Source organism: Vanacampus margaritifer, chromosome 17 (genome assembly GCF_051991255.1).
Source record: "Vanacampus margaritifer isolate UIUO_Vmar chromosome 17, RoL_Vmar_1.0, whole genome shotgun sequence".
In the NCBI taxonomy this organism is placed as follows: domain Eukaryota; kingdom Metazoa; phylum Chordata; class Actinopteri; order Syngnathiformes; family Syngnathidae; genus Vanacampus; species Vanacampus margaritifer.
This window is the reverse complement of record NC_135448.1, coordinates 11,312,057-11,326,208: the sequence shown is the minus strand read 5'-3', so window position 1 is coordinate 11,326,208 and position 14,152 is coordinate 11,312,057. Positions and strand designations below refer to the sequence as shown.

At 36.9% G+C, this 14,152-nt stretch overlaps 1 protein-coding gene across 3 annotated transcripts in view; it reads right to left on the bottom strand.

The window, feature by feature from the left end:
• Window positions 1–12,391, bottom strand: part of dus3l (dihydrouridine synthase 3-like (S. cerevisiae)) — a 52,702-nt gene extending 40,311 nt beyond the window's left edge. For 2 of the 3 annotated variants that reach the window (XM_077548585.1, XM_077548587.1), the window contains exon 1: window positions 12,159–12,390. The gene's annotated coding sequence lies outside the window, so the exon portion shown is untranslated. Of the gene's footprint in view, window positions 1–12,158 lie in introns of all 3 variants that reach the window. The other variant, XM_077548588.1, reaches the window with a different exon arrangement.
• Window positions 12,392–14,152: the final 1,761 nt, after the last annotated feature.

Here is a 14,152-nt window from a genome sequence, read left to right as displayed (position 1 = left end):
TTTTTGAAAAAACTTCGATGCTACAATAATAAACTCATTTTTCTCGGATAAAAAAAAAAGAAAAGAAAAAAAATCAGGACATTACAACAAAAATCCGAATATTATAAGAAAAATGTTGCAATCTTACAAAATAAGCAACATTGTGACAATATTGTGGCAATTTCTGAAAGTCATTATATGAAGTTTAGCACGTCCGCCTCCCAGTGCAGAGGACGTGAGATCGAGTCCGGGCTTCGGCCTTCCTGGGTGGAGTTTGCATGTTCTCCCCGTGCTTGCGTGGGTTTTCACCGGGTACTCCGGTTTCCTCCCACATTCCAAAAACATGCATGGCAGGTTAATTGAACACTCCAAATTGTCCCTAGGTGTGAATGTGAGTGTGGTTGTTCGTCTCTGTGTGCCCTGCGATTGGCTGGCAACCAGTTCAGGGTGTACCCTGCCTACTGCCCGAAGCCAGCTGGGATAGGCTCCAGCACCCCCGCGACCCTAGTGAGGAAAAGCGGCCAAGAAAATGGATGGATGGATGGATGGGCATTATATGAAGTGAGGAAAAACCTAATTCACGACAAAGTCATAATGACAAAAAAGTTGCATTTTGAGTAAAAAAGTCACCGTGTTGTGAGAGTTAAATATTAAGTAAAATATTAAAATTAGGTTACGAGAAAAAAGTCAAAGATTTTTTTATTTTTTTTACTTTTTATAATAAAATCTTTTTTTAACATGAATTTATTTTTATTTTTTTGTATGAATTTAAAAAAAATGTTTTTAATTCACGCTTCTTTTGACTTTCAATGGGAAAAAATAAATACATTAATAAATAAATCACCTCCTTTTTTTACTTTGTTAGAAAAAAAAAAAGTCTCCGCCTTTCTTGTAATATAACGCTTCGATCAATTACTCACAGAATGCTTCGACCCGATTCTTCTGATTACGACTTTCATGTTCCGTCCGTCCGTCAGACATTGCCGTACTCGTCAGCCGCTCCAAAATGCTTATTCATCAGGAGGCTGATACGCCGAAACCACGCCCACCAAACTGCTAGCATTCGTTGCTCGTTGGCGTGCAAACAGGTGCGGCGCACCTCGCGCCAAAACCTGCATCGATGTGCATTGCGCACGCACACACGCAGCACATAAGGCTTTAAAGGGTTGTTTCACGCCTCATCGCATTTCAATTAGCAGGTAAGACACACGCGAGGCCGACTTGACAGTGTGTCTTATTGCGCTTTCATTTGGATTCCCTGCAAGCACTTCTTTGCTTATTCCGCTCTCCTTTTACATCAACGTGAGTGACAGCGCTTTGACCTCCTGCTTTGTCAGGGGGCGCGCTCGCAGCGCACGCCCCAATGGGGAAGACTTTTTTCCAGGGGAAGGAACAAGGAAGCACGCCCTTCCCCCTCGGGTTGTTCCTCAGTGGTCTCTTTACATGGAAGAAAATGGGGCGACCCAACTACAAAAGACATCGCTGACTGTGTTACTGGCAGATACAACACACGCTCTATATTATTTATCTGGAAATGGCGCAATTAAATAGAGCCATTGAATTGCTCAGAGCTGCACAAACACTTGTTGCTAGGCAGAATTTGGAGGGTACACACATATGATTAAGAAGAATGATGCATTCAATGAATTGATTTCTACAACAATTCGTTCATTCACATCCACCATGCTCTCGTCATGCTTATCACAAGACATTGTACCCTGCATTCCTTGCCTCAGCCCTATCCAAACTCTCCTCTTTCCAGGAGCAGTCGCCTGCTGTGAACGTCTCCTCTGCTTACTTCTCACGCCCACGTATAAAAACATTTATTGTTTCTATCCCCGTGATGGCGGGAAAAAATAGCCTTTATGCCTTGTATTTTTTTTCCCCCCCCACTGTAATCTCTCTTTTGCTCTAATGTGTCTTTTATTGCGCCGCTACAGTACAACGCCCTCAGGCACTACACATAATAATAAAAAAAAAAAGTCTGTTTGGCTTAATATGAACAAATCACACCATATGTAAGCTGCACACATACTGGAGTTGGAATTCAATGGCAGACTGTTCATGTTGATGGTTTATGAGATACAGGCAGAAAAAGGTGCAAAAGGCGTTGGAAATATTTAACTTACTGCATCTTACTCTTTAAAAAAAAATCCAACCTTTTCTCAATCTTTTATTTCCTCAAGTACATGTATTTAAAAATCCTTTTAAACATGCAAAGAAAAAAGAAAAATAAATAAAAATTCTCAAAAATATTTTATTTTTGTTTCCAATTTTTTTTTTGCTTAAATGTTTTCAGCTCTTTGCTGAAGGAAGACATCTTTTTGTCAAAAATATTCAACCTTGTCCCTGAAAAATATATGAAAAAAAAACTGATAAAACAAAGCATCTATATCTATATCTATCTATATATCTAATATAACATTTTTCATGACATGAGATTTTTTTCTGAAGTATGAAAATGTTCTTAATCTAATTATATATATTTTTTCTTTTTGTGGAGAACAACTTTTTCCGCCACTCATAATCACTTTTGCTCGCAATGCAACTTTTTCCTTGACTTTTTCTTGATGAAAAGAAAACCCCTCAAAAATATTTGGGCATGAAAACCGCCGCCTTTTTTCATACAAACAAATCTTAAACATTACTATTTACTAAAAAATAATATTTTCTTGAAAATATCTGCCTTTTTTCACAAAAATATTGCAGCAAATTCTCCCAAAACTCCCAATTATTCCTTCAAAATTTCCTCAAAAATAAATTTTCCAAACACTATAAAAAACTATTTTAAAAAATTCTAACAGACAAAATTTAATTTTTAGAAATATACAACTTTTCTCAAAATAAAAAATGTAACTATAGATTTTTTGGGGGGGAAATAAGAATTTAAAATTTTGAAAATAGTAGGAAAATGTGAAGCTTGTTCTCAAAAACATACTGTATTTTTCCTGAATGTTTTTAAATCCTAAAAATAATCTTAAAAATGTATGACTTTTTTTTTTTTTTTGCTATGCTAGAATCCCCTCAGGCACAACCCCTAAAAAAACTAGCATGAACAAATCACACGGTATGTAGGCCGCACAAACAGCTTTCATTGAGTGGTTGAGACTGCTGGTGTTGTAGTTGTGTTTTATGAGCAACAGACTGCGTGTCAGCATTAGACATTCAAAGACTAAAGACACAAAAGGCAGACATTATGAAGGAGAGTGAAGAAAAATGGCTCTCTGTACGTGTGTGTGTGTGTGTGTCTCCTATTAAAGTTGTATTGCGTTCTGCTTTTAGCACGTCGGCCATCAGCATCAGGACAACTTTAGCTAATCATTTTTTAAAAAGCTCTGTGCTTTGTGCATGTCCAAGACTCCTCCGTTTTATATACTACGTACGTGTGTGAATGTGAGTCTTCACAGTTGTCGGCTTGTGTTTTGTACATTTAGCCGAGCAACTTTTGTCCTCGAACCCAAAGTCAAATAATTTTTTTTTTAATCCATAATAAAATGTTTAGTGCTTCTCTGTCTACATTAGACATTGATAATTTACAGTCATGCATCTTTGTCGATAGAATTTCTGCTTCCAGTTGAGGCTAGAAATCACCCAAAATGGCTGCTTCCAACAAAAATGGCCGACTTCCTGTTCAAAATGGGGCACAGTGCCCCTTCTCAAGATGTGTCTAAATATGTTTGTATTATTTTAAAGGTATGTTTAAAAATGTAAGATGGAGGAGGGATTACTGGAGTGTGCGTGCACACGAAGGCTGTAGAAGTCACCTGAGCGAAGCCGATCTCCCGCTATGAGATCATGTTCCGACTTCCATTAGAGAAGCAGCACACCGGTCCCGCGCAATCGATATTGTCCGACGCGACGCCTCGTGTATTATTTCGCCTAATCGTGCGTCGCCGGCTGTCGGACGGCATCAGCGTGGAGACGTCCGAAGGGGGACGGGGGGGACATCGATCGCGCGAGGGGGAATTCTTTGGGGAGTTTTGCGGTGACTTTCAAGGACTTGATGTTCCACTTGAGCTACTTTTGAAGCAACGTGTGGTTGTTCAAGGGGAAAAAGGGCATGATGGACAAGCCATGCAATTCCATAGACAAAAAAATCATCAGAGGAACTGAATTGTAAATATTTCATCTAAAATGCTTAGAATAAGAAACTCTTTCACTGCATATATAAAAAAAATTCAAGGAAATATACTACACAACTTTTTTCTCAAAATTCAAAAAATATATAAAAAATGTAACTAGATTTTTTTGGGGAAAAATAATGTATATATATATATTTTATATATATATAAAATTCTGAAAATAGTAGGAAAATGTGAAAAAACATACTATATTTGCCTAAAAAAATAAATATATATATATATATAAAATTGGAAAATAATGTACAGTATATATTTTTTAAATGTTCTGAAAATACTCCCCCCTCTCTGGAAAATGTGAAACTTTTTCTCAAAAACATACTCTATTTTCCCCCCCAAAAAATTATGTATATATATATTTTTTTTTTCTTTTTTACCCCCCGAAATATTTTTCGAAAAAAAAACAAAAGAAAACTAGATTTTCCTAAAAAAAAAAAAACCACACAAAAAACCCCACTGCGTACTCCTCAAAAACTTTAAAAAAGAAATATACTTTTTTTTAAAAACCTTTTTTTTTAGAAAAGCATCATTTTTTGGGGTATAAAAAATAAATATATTTCAGTTTTTTTTTTAATTACAGATCAAACTTTTCCCTCGCGAATTTGACATTTTCTCAAAATTACGCTACTTTTTTTGTAAGTAGATCTATATATGTATTTATTTTAAGAACAAAAGTTATATATTTATATAAACGGTATACCGGTATATTAGAGCTCAGACTCACACCGAAAATCCGCACTCGCTATTTCTTTACAGTTCAAGCAGCAAGTCCTGAATCAAATCAAATGGGTTGCTAATTGAACTTTTTGTCCAAAAAACACGCCATAGCGCAATTTTTTTGTTTTTATTGTAACGGTAAATGGTAAACATATTAGTGCTTTATCTACACTATATGTTCTCCAAAGCGCCTTACTAAGCAGCCTATTCACTTTTCTGAAAACAATATCACATATGTGAGCGCAGCCACGTCAACCTAGGGAAACTTTTTCCTTTTTCGATCGCTTAACAGTTTCATTTGAATGCTCATTAGCCATCTAAGCGTTCCCATACATACCCGCGCAAACACTTTCAGGGGTGTCGCTCTACAACATAAATGGAAGATTTATTCTCTCTCTCTGCATTATTCCCATTTTCCATTATTTGTGTTTTATTTCTGTGTGTCCTGCCTGCATTGGAGGCATGAAGTTCTGCTCCGATGTGCCCGCATACACACAAGAGCAACAATACTCGATTACACGCGGCACAAGCACACGCGGCGGATGTTTATTGGCGACATACGTCTTCATTAGAGCACGCGGTCATATCACGCTTCTTCTTCTCCCGTCTGTGATTCATGAATGTTGAAATCTTCTTAACACACACGCGACGTGTCTGCGTAATGAGTGAGGGATGCGCTGCTCAGCTCAGCTCAGCTCATCACCTATAACGTGACAAGCGACAACTATTCCTAGTTTATTGCTACACCTGGAATTTTCACCCTGCTTCAATTCGTATTTTTCTTCTCATTTTAACATGTGAGCTTGAATGATCGCCACAAAAAAGAAAAAAAACGAGGCTATTTTCAGCAACAACAACAACAACACTAGCAAAAAGTTTTTAAAAAATTAATTAAAAAGAAAAATCACAAAAAATATAATTTTTCCAAATCCTCTAAATGAGGACCAAACTCTGCCCACCTTGGAGGCTCATGTGCACCAATTCACTGTTTGCCCCAAAATGGCCGCCTCAAACCAAAATGGCCGACTTGCTGTTCAATATCAGACATGGGTTCTTAAGACTTTTTCATGTGTTCTGATATGATAGACAAATCCACTAAATTTCATGTCAATCAGTTCAGCTGTTGTAGGGGATGCTGGCAGGGGCCAATTTTCCAAACATTCAAAGGGGGTGCCACTGAGTCATTTTTTTTCGGGATGGTTGTGTCCATTGGTAATCCACGGTTCGTGGTGTGTCGCCGCTTTAATTAGCTTGAAAACAAAATGCTATGTCATGCTTCTTCCCTGCGCTCCCGGGACATGAACTAAATAAAAAAAAATCCTGCCGAGTCATCATAAATCAAAATCGTCATCCTGGTCTCAGAAGGACAGTGGCAGGCAGCGGCAGTGAGCAAAGAGACTTTGACCAGATCAATATCACTGTAATGAATTGTACTCAGACACACACGCGCGCGCACACACACACACACTTTTCCTTGTTCCTCTTCTCTTCTGAGTTTTTCTTGGCTTGCACGTTTCGCTTCTTTTCTACTATTGTTGTGAGCCACTTGCTGCTTCACCAAGTCGAAAGATAAAGAATATTGTTGTAAATTTTATCTTGGAAAAAATACTTTGGACATAAATAACTAAAATATATTTTTTTATTTTTGCCATGAGTATTCTATAATGTTACAAAAATAGTATTTTCTTTTTTTAAATAAGAAAAAAATGATAATAGGACTAAAATTAAGTTTTTCTTTTTTTTCTTTTTCCCTAAATAATCATAATATCCCGAGGGAAAAATGTTTTTTCCCAAGCAAAAAGTCTAAATATAACGACAATAATTTTTTGCTTTATGACAAACACATTCAACTTATATGTAAATAATAGTAAGAAGAGGAGGCAGAAAAGGTCCCAAACTAAGCGTCATCTGTTAGCATTAAGCTAAAATGAAATTATGGTTTGGTTTAACATTTTAGAGAGTAGTACTATGACTTTTGTTCTAGAAAGAAAAGTCTATCTTTAAACTCATTCACTGCCATTGACGGCTATAGATGTCAAAAATTAATTTGGATCATTTCTATTAGTTTAACATTTTTTCCACTTTTGTTAACAAGTGTATGAAAACCTAGACTTGTCTTTATTGTACATTTAGAACAGGTATAAAATTTGTAATTAATCAAGAGTTAACTAGGGAAGTCATGCGATTAATTACGATTAAAAATTGTAATCGCCTGACGCCCGTAATTTAAATAAAGTCTTTTTTAACCACGTCAGATGGTTAAAAAAATGTTTTTATTGTAATTAATCGCATGACTTCAATAGTTAACTCACAATAAATCACAAATTTTATATCTGTTCTAAATGTACAATATTTTTTTTCTAGGTTTTCATACTCTTGTTAACAAAAGTGGAAAAAAAGTTAAACTAATAGAAATAGAAATAAATTTTTGACGTCTATAGCCGTCAATGGCAGTGAATGAGTTAATCTCATGAGATATTTCCTTGCAAAATAACAACTTTTTTGTTGTCATATAATTTTCTCCTCAGCGGGTTCCAAACACGTCGCCTGAAAGTCATTCCGCCGCAAAGCGAGAGCGACAGGCCTCAAAGTAAACCCGAGCGCTCCCTGCAGCCAATTTACGGCGAAATGCGTCTGTGGCGCGGCGGCGGTCGACTCCCCGAGCTCGCCGCCAAGCGGTCCCGCGGCCCGCCGGCAAAGTGGAACTGTGGCTTTAACGGCCGCAAAAAAAGCTGACGCCACGACATGCGATGGAAACGCAGCAGTATATTAGCGCCCCGCCGGGGAACCAAACTGCTTACAGGACACACTGCGAAGAGAGCCTTTAATGACCCAGTGTGTGTGTGTGTAGCATGGACACACAAAAAAATCATATTGCCATTCTCATGGTTGTGTGTGGGTGTGTCTCACTGTGCAGGTGTTACATCTCCAAAGGAGCAAAGTGCAAGTGTGTGTGTGTGTGCGTTGATCAATAAAGCCACGGCTGTAATAAGCTTGCCGGGCTCTTTGAGGCAGTATTGCCGACGTCCCGGGAGGACTGATATGAGAAAGTGTTGAGTAATTTAGCTGGACAGCAAAATTCAGAAGGGGGTGTCATTACTCACACATCACACATGCACACGCATCACACACACACACACGCGCGCAAACCTACCAACACACACTGTCCTAGTGTGAGATAATTGGCTTTGAAATACACGCATGAGCATCAATAAGGGTGACGTTAGTAAAAAGGCGGGAAAAAAACAAAACAACTTTATTTGTCGTGCACCATTGTCGGTACGTAGTACTTCATTCGGATAAGATTACACCTTTCATCGAGTAACATAACACTTTCCCTCTAAAATGTATTATGGTACTCTATTTTTGTAATACTATTACTTTTTTTCACTTTTTTATTTACAGAATATTTTCTTTATTCTCACAATATTTCAGATTTTTTTATTTATTAATTTTTTTGTATCATGAGTATTATAGGTATCAGTGTCAGTGAGTACTCCAGTACATACTTGTATTGGTATCGGTTTTAAAAATAAATACATTAAAAAAAATCACAAGTTTGATACCACTTTTTTATACGGATACCAATAGAAGTATTCACTGGAGTACTCACTGACACCGATACCAGTAGTACTCATGATGCAAATAATTTCAATTGAAACAATGAAAGATAATTCTGAGCTTTTTATCTTTCTGACGCACATGATGAGTCACCGATATATTGAGTGTAGGAAAACGTATGCAATGTCAGATTTTTTTCTTTTTATTTATTCATTTTTTACTTGAAGTATCAGTGACTGGTATCGGCATCCTTGATACTGATACTCTGATAATCTCTACTTGTTAAGTTTAAAAAATAATAATAATAATCCTCAAAATAATCTTTACGCTTTACTTAGTCTCATTATGTTACATTAAAACTACAAATTTTAGTGTATATAGAATTTTTTTTTAACCTTTTATCTGCTTTGAATCTAAAAAATGACACTTTTTTCCTCGATAATTTTTGTAATATTTACCTTTTTGGGAAAACTTCTCAGAATATTATTACTTTTTCCCTCAAAAAAATATTCTTACCGTACCCCCAAAAAGTCCTGTCATTAAACTATTTTCATAAAATTATGACAGACTTTGTTCTATTAATATACATTTTTCTTGGAAAAAATATTAACTGTTTGACTGCCAGACGTTTTCAGAAAAGGGATGCCGTGGGTTCCAGCCGATTTAAGCATTTTTGTCTGATCTTTCAAGGTTCACAGAAAATTATGTGTTTGGACTATGGAAACAGACATAATACCAAATGAAAGATTGGACTCTCATCTTTCATCAGAAAAAAAAGTTTGTTTCTACCGTATTCCGTTTTTCAGTAATCAACAATAGAAAATGGTTAGTTTCATCTCTGTTTTGAAAAAAAACGTCTTTTAACGTCTTTGGCACTCCTCCATAGGATTTTACTAAACGTTATTTAACGTTTTTGGCAGTCAAAGAGTTAAAAATGATTAAAACTGGCAAATGATAACTTTTTTTCTCATTAGATTAAAACGTTGTGTCAAAAAATACGGCAATATTCCTTACAGGTACGATTGACATTTTTCTCCAAAAGATTCATTTTTGTTGAAAAAAAAAATTCACCTTGTTTTTCTATGACTTGACTTTTTGTTACAAAATATGTTAAATTAGAATACAGTAAAATTACTCAGCCTTTTTATGATGCATGGACAGTATTTATCTATAAAAAATAATGCATATTCTTCTGTGCACTCTAAAAAGAGTTAGGTCAAAAGTAACCTAATTATGGATAAGAAATGGAGCGATCCACTTTATGGGTCAAATTGACCCAACTTTATGGGCTGTTTTATACAAAATGACCCACTTTTTTGACCCAAGTAAAGCATCTGACCAATATTTACGAGTTGTTTTACGCTGAAAGACCAATTTCATTTTTGACCCATAATTGGGTTATTTTTGACCAAACTGTTTTTAGAGTGTAGCATCAAGCAAAAGACCGTAGAATGAAAATCCTTTTCGATGCTAACGTAGCTAAATATTTTTTTGTCTGACTTTTGGGAGCGTTCGGCTGTAGCCTTCATACGTTCAGTGAGAGGTCAAAAAAAAAAACGTATGCATGAAGACGAGCGTGCGTATGATTACGACCATACGCGCACAAAAACCTTGGACAAGAAAGACGAATGATGTAAGGCTTTGAAATGATACTCCGTCCTCGCTTCTATCGCCTTGTTTATCGTGCTCGCGTTTGCGTGAGCAAGAGCGGAACAGCAGTTTATTAAAGGAGGACCATTTGGTGTCTAATACGCACGTGTACGTCTACACATAGACACTCATAGGCACGCACACAGCACTCATTGGAGCTGCTTTTATCCCTCATGGAATATACATGATGTTTGCCATTACTGCGGCGAAGGATTGTGTGGACGGCAACGCGGCGTGGGGATGGGAGGGACGTTCCCCAACGCGAGTCAAAACCTGCTAAGGAAATCTTAACATTAAATCACACCAAGTAGCGATGAATGGATGACTTTTTCATTTTACTCAAATAAATAAAAGGTTTTATTCTATTAAGAAAATTACCTTTTTTAAGTCTTTATAATTGTTTAATTTCGTTAAAAAAAAATACTTAAAAAAAAACAAACACCAAAAACAACTTTTTTCGGAACATTCGATTTTTCCTTGTTGGAGAAATAAGGCTTTACGCTTTAAAAATTGCAGTTTTTTTGAGCCAATGATATGGTTTTATTCATTTAACCCATGGGCAGTATTTTATTTTGAAATGGCTTGGTCAGAACCAACAAAAAGCCAAAAAATGGTCACAATAACGCCTAGGGGATTTTTTTTCCCTTGAAGAAATGTCTTTTCCTCTATAGAGTTTGAGTATTTGCAACAACAAAAAAAGCCTCATTGTAAGATGACAAAAAGAAAAACAAACTATGAGTTTTTAAAAATATGAAGCAATATGGCTTTAAATAACACACAACACAACCTTACATCTTTTTGCCATCAAGTAAAAAAATGGTTATCATTTTGTAAAATTTCAACTTTTTGTGTTAAATTTGAACTTTTTCGTTATATGAATTTATTCTTGTAAGATTCCAAAAAAAAAAAAAAAAAACTTTTTCCTCAAAATATTCTCATTATGTGATGACTGAGTCCAAAAAAATGTCCGATTTTATTCCAGTAATATGACAATTTTCTATTTTGAGAAAAACACACAAAAAAATAAAATAAATAAAACGTCTTTTTTTAGAAAAAAAGCTTTTGTTTCAAAAACGGATGATTTTTTTGGGGATTCTACAATTAAAGAACGCAAATTACACTTTTATACTATTATTGCTTTTTCAATCACAATGCTGACAGACCTCCAAGATCAGTTCCAAGTTCCAATATTGCTTACATTTTTTTTTTTCCTCCCAAAAAAAATGCCTCAAGCCCGCCTTTGTTTGAGTAACTAACTCCTGGCCACTATTTATGGAAATTCTTGAGGGAACACATTAGGTTTGGGTTCTGCATGCTCACACACTCGCAAGCACGCACAGAGACGTAGAGCAAAGTAGACTGTTGCTATTAAAAAATGCACAGCCCACTCTGTTGCTGCATGGCGGACAAAGTGGGTCAGTGCGCGCACACACAAAATCTTTCAAACACACACACACATGCCCTGACGAGAGCATCCCTCTTTTCCGTCACGCTGGATGTTGCGGCGAGGTTCTCCGCAACAGGAAAACACTTAAGCGGCCATAATGACCAGAAAAGGGAGGGAGAGTCAGGTTAATAAATAAATAAATAAATAAATAATTAAATACATACAAAAAAAATTGGTTACTGTGTGCCTAAAACATCCTCATCTCTCAAACCATTCAAATGATTCCAGCAGCAAAATATTCAACCAACAATATGTTCGGCTCATTCACAGCATCTTCACATTCCAAAAAGTCCCCACTTGTTCAGAATTCCACATTTTCATATGAAAATAAAATTGAGACATGTTCGCATCCAGGGTAATTACTTTCTATTCTCAGGTCACTATAGATGCGTTAGCATACCTAATTTGCTGTTAGCATAACAACATTCTAGCTGATTTCCACATTTTGTCACCAACTGGAACTATTCCAACTTGAAACCATTCAGGACATCTTTGGATTCTTTAAAATTCCGCATTTTCACAAAATAAAGTTATTTTCCATCCTCAGGATACTAATTTTCAGTATGTAGTAGCTTTAGCATTACAGCTGTGAGCATGTTAGCAGTTCGCGCTAATTCCACATTTCCACTTAGGATCTCTCACAAACATAAATGCAGACCGTTTACCTCTTCACATCCTTCGTCCACATTTCTCGACCAATTCAATTCAATTTCCACAGCAATTGCGTTCTCCAATGAGTCACGACTGTGTATAAAAACAAGACTAATGACACTTTGGGCTTTGAAGTCCACTGACTGGCTAATTAGCCGGCAAGTGTTGCATCATCTCCGATGAACAACACGACGCTGAATATGCACACACTGTTGTAAGAATGGTATAATCAGAAAAAAAAATGAAGAAAACGCTCTAGAAGCTCTACTTGGACTCTTTCCAGCGAAAGGAAACTAATGAAAGCCGTTGAAAGTCAAATCAATTCATGTAACGAGCGTTATGATACACCTCAAAGAAACAGAGCTGCTGTACAGCAAAATGCTTTGTTGCGCTTTGTGCCTCCTCCTTCCCGTCCATCTTTCCCCTTTCTTCCTCAATTCCGACTGCTCACATTATTCTTTTGTGCCACTTTTGCTTCATTTCCTCTCTCCGTTTCATCATTTCTCACTCTTGTCCGTCCTCATCTCCCTTTACATTCTTCCTATTGTATCGCCGTGCCGATGAATTGCTGCATTAATCATCATATCGTCGGGGTGACGGATCATGTTATTAATCAAGCCTTTTTCTTCTTCTTCTTCTTCTTCTCTCGTCTTGCCGAACAGCGTAAGAAAGCAAAACCACACGTAGATGATTAGCAATTAAATCTCTCACACACACATTTATATGCCGGCACCCTGCTGAGTTTAAGCTTGGCCGGGCAACGCAGTCGCTTCATCTCTGCCGGCTTAATCAAACTGTCACTAGTACTCGAAGAGCACACGCAGTAAGGAAAATTTAGTACTGTATTTTAATACGTGACTATTTTTATTTCTAATGCAGTGCTGGGCATAATAGCATACAGTAGTCGCCCAAAAAAATACAAGGCTAACAATGTAGCTTACTCCGTTCATACTTTACATAGCCATTTAAACTTCTTTTTTTTTTGTGGTACCTCTTCTATGAATAACCTAGCTCAGTACAATACAGTAATGAAGTATTTGTACTTCACTACTTTCCACCACCTCTGAAAAGCGACAGGCATACTTTGCGGCAGCTAGCATGGCAGGCTAACATAGCAGTAGCCGATAGATAACGACTCTTTTGCTAAAGCGTAAATGCCACAGAAGCGGCAAAATTGGCGGCGGTGTGGAGGTGTGGGGTTGATTAACCAAAATATTGGTCAGTCACATGACTACTGACTCTAATCTCCAACTATGATGACAGTGAAATTAGCAACTATAGTGCTTCAATGCTAGCTGAAATGAAGTTGTGTGACATTTAAAGGGAAAGGAATACAAATTTATTTTCAATTATATGTTCTATGTGGCCCCACTAGTCTAAACATGGTATTCTGATTAACATTCATTTTGTGGAATATGAATAAAGGAGCAAAAATCCACCCGTTTTTATCCATCTTAGGGGGCGGCCATTTTGTCACTTGCTGTCGACTGAAAATGACATCACAGTTGCTCAGCTTGCGCATGTCACATGGCCAAACTCAGAAAACAGATGAGCCGTGATTGGTCGTTACCTAAGCAACTAGGATGTCACTTTCTGTCGACAGCAAGTAGCAAAATGGCCGCTTGAAAGATTGCTAAAAAACAGGTCGAATTTGGACTGGGGGCGTACAGAACAGATTATTGTAAAGAAAATTTCCTCTTGAAGGCTTATTTTTCTTCTAGTGGTTCAAACTTATCTATTGTTAAATTGTCATCATATGCTAAAATAGCTTTTATGGGCCATTGTCCGGTGGCTAAGGGTGCTGGCGCATCGAAAATCGCCAATTAAATTCAACAACACAAAGACAGACACGCACACACACAGATGAATTTCATCTGATCAGAGCTTCATTAGTGCAGCTCTAGTTGTTAAGATTGATTTAATTATCAAATCATCTATGCAGTGTTGTGTGCGCGCGTGTCAGTGTGTGTGTGTGTGTGTGTGTGTGTGTGTGTGTGTGAGATTAGGC